A 14,206-nucleotide genomic window follows, 5' to 3' on the forward strand; every position below is an offset into this window, starting at 1 on the left:
GAGCCAGGGCTATTTGACCGTAACAAAATGACATCTGGAGGCACCGTTGTTCACATTTTGTTTACATGCAAGGCCCCATACAGTGCATTGTCCAATAACATACAGTGATTTCATACACAGTTATGTTCTCTATGAATTTTATTCAAACAAAACCTCATTTAAACTAATTATCTCCACATCTTCAGATTAGATAACACATGTCAAATCCAACAACGATGCCTTCATCAGCCCGCAAGAACAGTGTTTTTCTTTCCCTTTAAATGTTTGCTAAGCCCTTTATTGAACATCCATGATTCATAGCCCTGCAGATATTTTGATAATTGGGGCCTTCTTTAATTTTTAATGGATCCTGAATTAGACAGAAATGTTGGACTGGTGCATATGGATTCCTCACGGGATGTAATTTTTCTGAAATATTCATAACATGCCTCTATTGATCCTTCCTTTGCACCAGTATATACTATTAGCGCCATTATTTAATATTATATGTGTATTCTGTTATGTTCTGAATTGATGGATTGATGTTTGAAAGGTTGGACAGAAAAAAAACATTGTTATATTCTACTATAAACAGAATGTTTCCCTATCCAACCTTTCAAACAACCCATCAATCAATCACTATATTTAAAGAGCATTTACCAATGTACAAAGTGCCTAATGGGGATTTTTACATCAAAGACCCTTCTTCACTGTACCTTTCAAAAGCACAACCCGTTATTAGTTTGGCACTCTGTACTATATCAAATATTTGAAGCAACTTTGACACAGCTAAATATAACATGAGCACAAGCGTGGCCTCATGTATAAATGCCGCTCACATCCTCCCCAGGTCCCAGTGCTTCACAGAAGCATGCAGAGAACAGTAACCTGGCCAGGTCTTTCCAGTGTGTCAATCAATGTCCAATAAGCAGCTACAGTAGATATGATGGCTGTAGTTCTGAAATCGAAATCAGATGGCACCACCGATGCTTGGGAACCAGCGCACAGGGCAAAATGTACACCACAAATTGCTTGTTCATGCATTTCACAAGGAAACGGCAGATCTTCCCAAGACCGCCACAGTGGGGTCTATTCTTAGATCTGTCACAAAGGAATCGATGGCAGTCTCCGCTACTGTTGGAGGCAGAGGGATGAGGTTCTTCCACAGCCTCCCATATTGCAGCCATGATTCGGAATAATTAAGTTAAATGGTCAGAACACTCTGTCCAATTATTTCTAGAGTAAAATTAGCTAACGTCACTTTTTTTTTTTTGCTTTGTTGGTCTCAGGTCAAGGTCAGTATTCTAAATGGAGAGCATGTACCAAACAATTCCATCATTTATGGAAAAAGAAATAATTATGTCATGCAATAGATAATGAAGGTTTGAGAGCCATCACTGTGAATTTAAGCACTAATGGCTGGAGCCTCAGAAACATTACTATATTATAATAGATATATTTTCATTTATACTTACTTTTAACATACTTTTGAATACATCAGATGAGATTTAAAAAACTGAATCAGATGATATTCATGTTATTCATACTATACAGCCAATTCATGTTGATAAATAAATCACCTGGAAGTGTTGCAAAAAAAATATGCAAGCACTGTATTAAAAACACTCATGTGATGTTACCTGGACATATAGAGGCATGGCACAATAGAGGTTAAAAAATGAACAGTTTCTAATTTATTAACACCAGTGGATTATTAATGAAGTTTCATGTAAATATTGTATGTAATTTGTACCAATGTTACATAAAAACCCAAAATAAAAAAAGGAGAATGGGATAGAGGAAGTTTGGCCCTCAAGAAACAGGGAGAGAAAGCAAGTCTCAGAAACTGGAGGGTGAACCCCCCAGGTCCCAACTGAACAGAAAGTGAAGAGCATCTCAACCCACAAGAGAACATTCTTTTATACTCTGCATTTGAGTCCCCAAAAGAGTTGCCACAGACCAATCAGGATTGTCCTTTCATGTCTCTGCCTTATTCAAAAAGATACAGGAAGATGGTGGTCATCTTCCCCCGACATAGACTTTCTCATCATAAAACATTAAGCCATTCGTTGGCTTTTGGCACCTTTTGTTTGGGAGAGGTCACAGCTTGACAAAGATATAGGCGGGGGGACCTTCATGAGAGACAAAACAACCTATATATTATTTATATATTAGAATACATTAATGAATGCATTGATGGCAATGTATAATTTATTCAGTCATTGTTAATTTTAAGTATTAATAATAATATTAATTAGTATTTTGTCCAATGCTGTCCATGTATACAATTTAACAGACATAAACACCCATAAATGATTAATTGTCATTTTTATTTTAATACATTTGAACAAAATTGGGGGGTTGTGTATTGGCTGATTTGGCAGAACAGAGACCCTTCTTTCCAGCCACGGCACCTGCACTTGGTTATCCTACCATTCATTGTTTTCTCCTGTTTATTAAAGCATGCCAAAACCTTAATAAATAACACCTGCCGGCACCTAATTTTAGCACAGCGCTCCCGTGCCTTCTTCTCCCGCAGCAATCCCGAATCAATGTGCTTCAGACCAGGCTACGAACCCAGAGAGCCCAGCTTCCATCGTGCCTAATCGCCAATCACAGAGCGTACATGAGCAGGTCCTTCTGCAATGTTCTGACAGTTGGAGGAGACCACAGTGTCACCAGGGATGAGGTATGGGGACATGTGCTGTGGAATGACTTCTGTAAATATTTCATAGCTGTATGGAGGGCCACAATATCCAAATGCCCAGGCCTGAAGACACTTAAAAAGCCATTTGAATAGCCATTTTTACACAAACATATAATTACTCGCCACAAAAAAGCATGGGAATTCATGTGGACTGATGTGGGCTTTTAATTATAATGCTTGAACAAAAGTGTTTCTTTAAGAAGCCATTATAAGTTAGCCAATGAAGTCCCTAAGCTCCTGTAAATACCAATACGTCAGTCTGCCTATAGATTTAGAAACTTTGATGTCCAAGTTTGAGAAACAATTTAAAAGCAAAATTTAATTAGCAGATTAATAAGTGGGGGTGCAGTGGATTGAGCTTATCAGCCCTTCAGCTGTGCCGACTCTGTGAACAGCAGTAATATTAGGCAAGATGAGGTACTGCTACGGAACACACTAGGTCTGATGGGGGTAGCATCTGAAAGAGGAAACAACACATTTAATCTGAGGGCATTGAGCACTTCAAACAAGTCAATTAAGGTAAGTGGGAGAACAACGGGCAACTGCGGCAACGTTCCTTCTTCTGCTTGTCTGCCCAGAACGGATGGAGTCTGGGTGTTGCCAGTTGTAGGGAACATACACAGGCTGGATGTCACCATTATATGTGTAGCTTGATTCAGCACGAAGACGCACTATTATCTCAAGCCAGAGAATCCTGTTTCACACTCCTTGGTTTATGGCATTGGCGTTAACATACCGCCTGCACCCCAGAACCAGAGGTCAAAATCCAGATGGTCAGTTTATTAACAACTTTCAGGAGTCTCCTCCTCATCTGGAAGAGGATTGGAAGACCACCATGTGCCGTATTTCAAAGATCACAGGAGTTTGCCATCCTCAGGCCCCTGTCATAGCCCTGTGACCAGATATTGTGGCACCATGCTGAGAAGGGGGGGGGTTGCTCCTCTTCCCTCCTCTCCTGTTAGAATGTGATAATGAACAGAACTCACTTATGGACCAATCAATAAAAGATTGATAAACAGGACATACAGGATTCCAAATGACTCTAAAATCATCCCACCTTCATCAGCACTGATACCTCATACTTTATTCATTTACCATCATGGTCTATTGAAGTGTGTTAGTGTAAAATATATTTTATGCTATGTTGAAACACTAAGTAAGTAACGTTTGGAATCTTTCTCTTCAAAATTGTTTAATAAAACTGTTGATGAATGCATCTGAATGAGAAGAAATAGATTTTTGATGGTATGGTGTTTGCAGAAACCTTTATGCATAAAGAAAGTTCAACAGGGTTGCAAAAAGGGCACAGACCCATCCCGCACAACGAATTTTGTCTCCTTGTGCAAAGTTATCAGCAACACCAGTCTGCTCGTGCATTATGCTAATTTTAACCTGATATCTAGTTAAATGAGAGCTACCATCTTACCATTATACTGGTATCATGATTAGGTGTAAATGTGGGGATGAATGAAAGATATGCTTCAGATATGCTTCTATACTCCTTTGTTTTAAGTGGTTCATTTTACCAATAGATCTGTCTGTTTAATAAAACCCATAAAAGACATTTCTGGAGAGTTTTCTGGGGTACGAGGTGACAAACACGTGGAATTATTAATAATAATTCATAACCACGCATTTGGGCTAAATTTAACCTACACAATGTTTAGGCCAGAATTTCTGATTTGTTGGGGCAGTGGTGGCCTAGCGGTTAAGGAAGCGGCCCCGTAATCAGAAGGTTGCCGGTTCGAATCCCGACCCGCCAAGGTACCACTGAGGTGCCACTGAGCAAAGCACCGTCCCCCCACACTGCTCCCCGGGCGCCTGTCATGGCTGCCCACTGCTCACTCAGGGTGATGGGATAAATGCAGAGGACAAATTTCACTGTGTGCACCATGTGCTGTGCTGCTGTGTAATCACTTCAACTTTTCTTTAAGTTGCCATTAAAAAATCCAGGGAGACGTGGGACCACTGCACGTGGGGTGCGGAGTGGCAACAGGAGTCCCTGGGATCATTGGTTGTCAGCCTTGTCGGCAACGCAGGTGGGACATGCGGCCACATAGGCAGCCACATCTCCTGTTAGGCTGGGATGGCCGGTCAGGGAGCCGTCATGACCTCACTGTAAGACTTTGGGAAGGGTGGCCGTGGGGAAGGTGCGGACAACAGGGATGTCTGGTGGGGGTACTTTGGCATGTCCTGACACCACGTCCTGGAGGAAGGACCATTGTACCTGGGCCAGGGTGAGAGGTGCACGGAGCATCTCACTTGGCAGGGGTTCAGCTGCCGGGCTTCCCGTATTAAGGTCTGTCAGGACTAGAAAAGGTGGGTGGGTCGTGTCTATCTTTATCCAACAAGGGCTAAGCACAAGGCAAAAATACGGCCTAAAAAAATGGGATAAAAAAAAAAAAACATGTTGGCAACATGAGAAACAGTCTACACAAAAAGCAAGGAGGCAGGGAAATAGAAGTGGCAGCGACAAATACAGAAAACACATTGACGAGCGAGCAGTTAACAAAATGGCCGCCGGTTTCTTATACTGCTCTCTACTTCCGGGTTGCCCACCCCAAGGACAGCTGTGCTCCCCCTGCTGGTGTGGCGTGGGAACAATGAGCTGGCTCCTCCTATTTTAAACTTTTCATTTTCTTAACCAAGGTTCGCCATTTGAGTTTCAGAAATATTGAAATGCAAATAGGAAAGGGCTGAAAGAGTAGTTAGTTCCTCCATGAAACCAATAACTAGCAACCAATTTAGTTTTTCTCTGTCTTTGTCTCTACCTGTAAAACACTCCCCAAGCACCGAATCGCTTGAAAACAGGGCTGTCAGACTGAAAAATAATCTCTTATTTTTCATTGTGTTCTTTTTTTGCTGTACATAATTTTAATGAAAGGTCTTACAGTATTGGTTCAGTCACCTTGCGGTTCTTCATCAAGCAGGACAACACTGACCTGGTGGCCTAGACTCTTGCAGACATGGCAACAGAAACACACAGCAGGTGACATAGTGCTGGCGTTTTGGGGACAAGAACTGTAAAGCTCTTGTGCCTATTCATCTCCACTGAGGAAGTATCCGGTTAGACTGATCTGGCTGCCAGGCAGCAAATAAATATCAGTTGTGCAATGGAGGCACAGCGGTGAGGCTGAACCCGAGAAGGTTTGTACGGTCACAGAAATGAGACATAAACAGAAACACGAACAGCGCTCAGACTCACGCTCCCATCACCTCGGACCCTCTCCCCACCTGACATACATCAGTCACAAAAAGAGTCAGCTCAAAAATGAACACACTTTCTGTACTGATAGTGTGGTTCACCAGCATCCTGTTTACCCTTTTAAATCCTGCACAATTGAAGGGAGGAAATTGAGAGTGACTGATATGACGGCATCATTATATGTCAGCGGGGTGTTTTCTTGGTGTGCGCTGAATTCCTTGAACATATTAAATGTACCAATGAGTCGAACACAAATTATTCTGCTTTTTTTTTATGTCTAACACAAACACCTTCATTAAATCAATCTGCTCTTTCAGGTCTTCCCAAGTCTTTCAGATGCAAATGTTCAAACCAATGGGGTTTGTGTGTAGGAGTGTGTGCCTGTGTTTGTGCCTCCATGTCAACAAACTGTATGCTAGAATCTAAATGGTGCTCTAGGTTGGTAAATAAAGAGGTGTTTGGAGGTAACGGAGGGCAAGGGGTGGGTGAAAGAGACGTGGGAGACGAAGGCTGGTTAGTATGCACAAGAGCAGGCCGTGTGCACAGCTGAAAGTGGCTCAGTTGAGGCTATGTGTGTGTGTGTGTGTGTGTGTGTGTGTGTGTGTGTGTGAGTGAGAAAAGGAAAAAGTGAAGTGAAATTGAAGTGATTGTCATTGTGAAACACATGAAAGCTCCATTGCACCGTACTTTGCTCAGCGGCACTTTGGGGGTTCGGGATTCGAACCGGAAACCTTCCGATTATATACTAAATAGCAGGCTTACATAAACACACATCTACGCACATGCAGAAGCTGCATGACACATGCCCACAGACACGCGTGTCCTCATCTACAAACACAGATGAAAGGACTCCGCAGCTTCCTGAAGAACACCTCGCTTCAGCTCACTTGGTATGAGCTGCAGGCAGCAGGAAACTACTGTTGCTATAGAGCTTCCATCACCAAGAGGTACCTGGTTAGAGTCAGGGATATGGACACTCTCTAATATGAGCACGCTCAAACAGGCATCTATGCCCACACACACACACACACACACACACACACACAAACACACACACAAGTCTGTGCAATGTGTTTCAAGGCTAATAGATTATTGATCAGTAGGCCAGTCCACTTCTCTCTCCTCCAGTACTGAGGGCTAGGCTAGACAGCCTGTTCTGGACCCTGAATCTATGCTGCATCAAAACACACACACAGACAAAAGAAAAACATACATTACATAACATGTATCATCTAGTAGAAATGATTGTGACGGTTAATTTGATATTAGCCTCACTCTGATGCTTCCAACTTCTTAAGGCCTCAGGAATCAGAACTCCGTAACTATGGGTGTTTCACACAATTAAGCCTTCACCATTGTCAGCACGCGTTTCAAGGACGCATGTCCTTGGAGTTTTCAATACTTCAAATGGAGCACGTCCTTCATTCACAGACTTTTTCAGACAGGCACATGTGCACTCTTGACGTTTGTAAATCACCCACAAAGCACTTTGTGCAAGTTCATGGTTGTGATCCTTTAAATAATGCACTGCTGAACACTTGTTAGACTGTTCCATTGTTTGTTGTCTGAATGCTAGGAGGGAGTCTCGCCAAGCTCCGGAAAGGACCCTCCTGCCAAATGAGGATTTTGAGGACGAAAAGAACCACCATACATTTTATGAATACAGCAGCTACACAAAACAAGGACATGGACCAAGGACATGGACTAGACCTTTGAACTGCTAAGTAAAGAAGAATATGAATCTAAATTTGACCCTGGCCTAAATCATTTTAAAATCTCAGTAGGGAAAAAAGTTTCAGAACTTGTACAAAGTGTTTCTGTATTTATCAGAACATTGGGTCCCCAGTAAGGTATAAATATTACACACACACACATTTCTTTCCCTGTGTGAGTATTCCTGGAGTTCCAGTTGACTGTACCAGGTGAGTCACTCACGACTCTTCCTCTGTCTGCCTCCTCCTCTCGCCTGTCATCTCACACGTTGGTGTACGAATGTGACACTCTGACCATGGTGTAGTGGACCCCATTTTGGCTCGGAGAGGGGCTTTCGTACCTGCTGTCAGACAATGCCAACTTGGCAAACAAATGAAATGTGTGCGGTGGGTTATTGATTGCACACAAGCCCGGCCTCTCAACTGTAACCTACCCACAACCTTGAGATGCAAATAGAACTGTGTGGGACTGACTCGAGAACAAAAAAAAGCTCCCGAACAGGCGGCATGTTTCATGAAGCGGGTTGGTGTGAAGCTGCAGCATTGTAAAGGAGTGAGGTGCGTATAATTGTCACATGAAGACGCACATTTACTTAAGGAATAAAGCAAAAGGACATTCCTCTCAGCCAATCAATAATGTTAGAGTTTTTCTATCCTGTTGTCTTAATTCCATGTATTTACTCATTCACTAAATCACTATAGGTAACCGCTGTATCCTGAAGTGGGATGCGGCTGCTGGAGCCATTCTTATTAGCTCTTGTTTTGCAATAACTCCACATTGGTGATTATTAGCCTCATTTGTCTCACATCCCCTCTACTTTGTCACATTTCCATGTTGAGGCATGTGAATGTTGCATGAGGCGTTCCCTCATGTGCCCCTCCCTCCTTCCCAGCCCGCTCTCACACAGTCCTCAGATCCTCACATGCCGTCAGGCTGGGGATTTCCTATCATGCCATCTCTTATCATTCGCACGCCGCTTTCCACGCTGTCTGCTTCCCCAAACCCATTCATCCCCAAATCTCCTTTATAAATGATTAGCCGGTGCATTCCCATTAAATCCTTTCGCCCAGGACGACAACAGCAAACGCAATGGACACTTTAAAAAGTGCCATGCCACAAATAAAGATGCTGTGGCACGTTTTTTGGGGATTTGTTTGCATGAAAATCCAGTACAACAATGTCAAGATTTATAATGTTTTCCCTCAAAATGGTATACTCATCTAATGTATGAGTGAATTCTGAGAGGAATTGATCACAGTGATTAGCTTACATTTTACAACTCGTTTCCACAAATGAACTTCAACACCTTGTGTGATAACCAGTTAATCACTCTGATTAGCCCAGATGCTCACAGGTTCCTACAGCATTAGGAAAGCCTTGTGGAAGGTGGCGTTTACCCATGTAACAGCATATGTTGTTTTCATGCGAGGCAGCTATGGGTCACATGGTCCCAGACATGCCAATTTCTGCTCTTCTCAGCAGTCTGAATGCTGGAATCAGCACCACAGACAGCTCCTTTTCTAAAACTTTAATAATCTGAATAACATTTTAATAAAACTGACTAATGACACTATTACTATTTATGTGCTTCGTGATTTTGTTGTATTAATTCTTTGAATTCCTGATTGGCCATACTGAAGCCTTTATTAAATGTTCCTCCTCTTCAGTATAGGCCCTTTAATTTTTTTAACAATGTGTTTTACCATTGTTCCTTCTGTGTGGTCTACATGCACAAGCCCTAGGAAGCCCCATCACTTCACTTCTCTCTAAGTGTAAACAATTAAACATGATTTAATTAATCTTGCATCTGTATTCTGTTCCTGAATATGCAAGTTAATACCCTGTGCACATTATGAGCAGATAAAGAATGGGTCCATAAATTAGCTGTATTTTTTTTCTGTACTGATTCAGGGTCAGTCCTGATGACCTTCTTCAAATTCAACCAGGCAGGTCACATGGGGCCGGCTTTGAACTACACGGCCGAGTGCAGTATCATTGCCATTTTCCCTGAGCCATGTAACACCTTGTGAAATGTCATTATGTGTCAGGCGAGGCTGAGGAGAAATGGCCGCCATTAAGGCAGCAGTAAAGTGTAATGTCAGTTGTGGGGCGTTAATTAATTCAATCTAGGCCTAATTATTTTTTTTTGTTCTGAGTGCACAGGGGCCATCCACATGCATTCTGGCAGCTCGTAACGAATGGCAACATGGGTGCGTCTTGCTCAAGGGTTGAAGGTGCCAAGGTTCCATGTGAACCCACCCTCTTTGTGTCATGGCCATCAGAAAACTGGGAGAGGGCTAGCGTTTATTTTTCTTTACTTTACTTTACTTTATTTAGCAGACGCTTTTATCCAAAGCAACTTACATGAGGAAGAAACCAGCAATTCTCGTTCGATTTCTATAGAATTTTGAGTTTACAAAACTAAGAGCCCTGATAAGGCTTAACTTTTCTTAATTAACTGCCTGGTTGTTGTTACGGCCGGAGCTGACCGGTCAGTACTGAGGAGCCGAGACTGTACGCTCAGTCATGCAGCAGTGATTTCACCAGGTTTGGTGTAATTAAACGCAGAGAGACATACGGATAAAGTGGCTGCGGGTCCCTGTGCCACATTGGATGGGTGTGAGATTGTGATGCTGTTCAAGTCTCTGCTGACTGCAGTGGACAAGATAAGGCCTACAAGGTGTCCTCCACAAGACATAATACATTTCTGACACGGTTTGTGTCATTAATCTGTCGGCCGGATAAACTCTTATCCTACACCGTGTCCAATGCCTGTGTGTGAGTGTGTGCGGGTGTGTGAGAGAGAATGTGCTGTATGTACAGTGCTATATGTGTAAGATTTCTAGGCATGATCCCAGACCCTACACTCATCCAGACTAGCTGAATGAAAAATTCTCCCAGGCAGTGGCAACCAAGGGCCAAATCTGCTCAGTGTTCTTCATCATTATGAGCCTCTATAAAAATTTTATGGGACCTATTTTTACATGGTAGCTGTCTCGGCCACTCAACCTGACTGGGACATTAGGGCCAGACTGCACACAGAAACTTCCCTACAATTTCAGGGATTGTTGTTTCTCCTGCCTTCTAGAAAAATGAAAATCTGCAACAATGGATACAGTGACCAGGGTTACTTACAACAGCAGTACAGGTAAAGAAGGCTGATGGAAACCCTATTTGTTTCAGTTAGCATATTAACAACATAGGCGGTTGGGGTATAGTTCAGCGAGGCTTACAGCCAGGAAAGCTGTTTCAGAGATAAAGAACGCTTTAAATCCATATATGGTTCTCTGCTCCCACTCAAAATTATTAGAAATGGTATCAAGTGTTCCCTGCCCAACCCTGAAAATTTCACATGGGAACTGTGCATTGGACTGGTCAATTGCATTCTATTACAAAAAAAAACATAGTTTAAAAGCTCTGGGCCACTGAAAACTCACTTGATATGGGTAAAATAAGATGTGTAGAAATAGTATCAACTAATACCTGTCTGGCCCAAAAAACTTTTCACTGTAAAAACTGAACTTTGCTCATGTGCACATAGATTCATGATGAATATAGACACTTCTGTGTAAAATAAATAGAACTGCAGCCTTTGGTATTTAAGGTGGAACAGACGATTCAAATAAGGAGTTGTGAATAAGGAGCTAACTTCAGTGTCTTTGTGTACTCTAAACTCTATCACGGGACATGAGTATGAGGTCCTCGGTATGAGGTCCTCGGTTAATTTTTCCTGGGTTGTACAAAATTGCAGAGGAAAACATACAAACTGAATCAGCACACTAAAGTGTCTTTTCATTTACATTGGGGAGGATGAGTGCTGGTTGAAGCACAGATTGAAGATGGACAAGAAAAGGTCAAAGCTTTGTTAATATCTAATGTTTATGTAATAAATACTAATATATGTTTGTCACGCTGGCAATGTCACGAAACAAGGGTATAATACATGGTGAACAGTACAAGGGCGACATCAACAATCAATGACCCGACGGCGGACAGACACAAACTGGGCAGATTTATACTATCAAACACAGGTGAAAACAACCAGGACACATAATAGCTCTCCAGATCCAGAGTAGCCGGACCGGATCATGACAATGTTTTATGTTTTTGTGTGTGTGTCGGTGTGTGTGTAGAGCTCCGTAGATAATTAAGGGAAATGGACGAAACACCAGGAACTTATTTTCTAGCATCAGTGCCGAAAGTGTGGATGAGAAATAAAGGTGGCAGGAAAAAGGGATAGGATGTGATTCAGGGAGCAGACAGGAAAAAAGAAGAGTGAATGAGAGAGAGCTAGCAAGTACATGAAAGTGTATGGTTTAAGATGTGGAAGAAGAGAAAAAGGAGGAGTGTGGATGGTAGAGAGAGAGAGGGAGGTATATCATGATGCTGAAAGGGAGTACACAATTACAGAGAGGGATGTGGCCTCCCAGGAGGGACAATTATAAAAGCTTGTGTCTGAAAAGAAGCCAAAACCCATCACTCAAACTGTGCAGAAGAGACGAAGGATCACAAGATTAAACACATACCTTACACACACCTCACTCACACACACACTAGCAAATTGTCTGAATTGCAGCTCCAATAGACACAGCTGATTACTTCTGGAAGCAGCACAATCAAGTCAGGTTACGACACATTACCACACAGAGTCAGGGAATAGTGACCAGACCTTCCGACTTTGTAACCCTTGACCCTGTAGCAGGACACCTCACAAAAAAAAGTAGCCCTTTTGTTGATATGAAAGATTTATCTGAGATCACCTACCACACACACATGCAGAATTTAAAGAGAACCATCACTCAGGGTTAGGACCGATCATAGGTCAGGTTCATATGGCCCTATCTGATAGCTGGGGGATGGAAACAGTAGAACTGTGGTCTTACTCTCTGACATTGATGAAGGAGAATAATGGGAAATAATGGTGTGTGTGTGGGTGTGCATATGTGTTCTGTAACCTTCTTGATATTACTGGTCGGAATGATGCTGCTTGGCAACAGCTGGATTATGTGCTACTTTGTTTTGAATGTTAACAGCTAAGATAAGGAATAACTGTGAATAACTGTGTGAAGGCCTTCATCACGCAGTTTGGCCTTAAGTATGATTGTTCAACAATGGATGGTACGTAAACTTGAGCCTGCAAGATTATGTTCTATTCCTCCACCTCGTCCTGTTCAGCATTCCTGTGTCCTCTTGCTGTCATGCTGTGATGGTGGGCATGGACTGAACACAGGGTTAACCCCCACTAACCAAACCCGACTTGAGATCCGGTCTGTGGCCAGGGGGGGACGGACAGGGCACTGAGCCAGAACACAGGGGGTGGGCCGGAGTTCAGAGCTGAGAGATTAACACTGAACCGCTCTTCACATGAGTACTCCACACCCAGCAAATAAAGATGAGTAAACAACACAAAGGAGTGGAGGAATAAAATGGTGGCGACACAGCGGGCAAGGCTGCAGAAGCCTGGCTTTGAAGTGACCCTTAATTAGCAATAATTGGTAGGTTTTTGTACTGGCTGAAGAGGGGTTGATCTCAAGTATAACTGCTGGTTCAAAATAACATGTTTTGTTTGCAGTGCAACCACAGAATCAATGTTGTGGGGCACTTTGAAAATTGAACTGCTTTGAAATTGCAAGGGTGCTGTGTTTGGGTAAAGTGTTTGGCTCACCTTGTGCTTTGACTGCTTTATTCCCTATTATCCATGTCTATGTTTATCTGGACACTGATACTGTAATGTATGTATGCTTTTTTAAGTTTCTTGTGTATGTGTGTGTGTGTGTGTATATACACACACACACACACACACACACACACACACACACACACACACACACACACACACACACACACACCGTGTGTCGGCTGTGCAGTGACCTGCGCTCTGTACAAAACAATTGATGGTCCCAACCCCATTGATAAAGCAAGAAATTCCACAAATTTACCCTGATAAGGCACACCTGGGAAGTGAAAACCATTTCAAGCGACGACCTCTTGAAGCTCATCGAGAGAATGCCAAGAGTGTGCAAAGCAGTAATCAGAGAAACTAGAATATAAATATTTCACCTTTAACTCCACATGTGTTCATTCATAGTTTTGATGCTTTCAGTGAGAATCTACCAATGTAAATGGTCATGAAAATATAGAAAAAAAAAAAATTATGAGAAGGTGTGTCCAAACTTTTGGCCTGTACTGTACTGGGATACATAACACAAAAAAACTTGAATAAAAAAGGTGAACGTAGCTTGGGTTTTTTCAAATCTCTTGATAGCAAAAAAAAAGAAGTCAGTAATTCAGCATGAAAGCCATGCACCTCCGCACCAGTAAAAGCACTGGACACTGTGACTCGTGACTCCAATCTGGTGAAAAGGACCAAAGAAGGTGAAGTGCCACCAAGTGCAGCGCTGCAGATGCACACTGTGTACGTAAGATCAAAGGAAGCTGGGGAACCGAATTTGGTGTGCAGTGTGTGGCAAATCAAAGAGCAGAAGAGGGGTTATTTACAGAAAAAAAATCAATTGTAAGAGCCAGAGCATTCATCATTTACCGCTAAAGGTCAGAGTTGGGAAAATGTCGACCCCAGCCCCCTGCATCAAAAATGTGCTGGA

General features: G+C 42.5%; 1 protein-coding gene across 3 annotated transcripts in view; it reads right to left on the reverse strand.

Annotated features, from left to right (window-relative positions):
• The window catches only part of sgcz (sarcoglycan zeta), a 185,065-nt gene that overhangs the window by 36,870 nt on the left and 133,989 nt on the right, over nucleotides 1-14,206 (reverse strand). The gene's annotated exons all lie outside the window — the stretch shown is intronic.

Source organism: Denticeps clupeoides, chromosome 4, assembly GCF_900700375.1.
Source record: "Denticeps clupeoides chromosome 4, fDenClu1.1, whole genome shotgun sequence".
Taxonomy (NCBI): domain Eukaryota; kingdom Metazoa; phylum Chordata; class Actinopteri; order Clupeiformes; family Denticipitidae; genus Denticeps; species Denticeps clupeoides.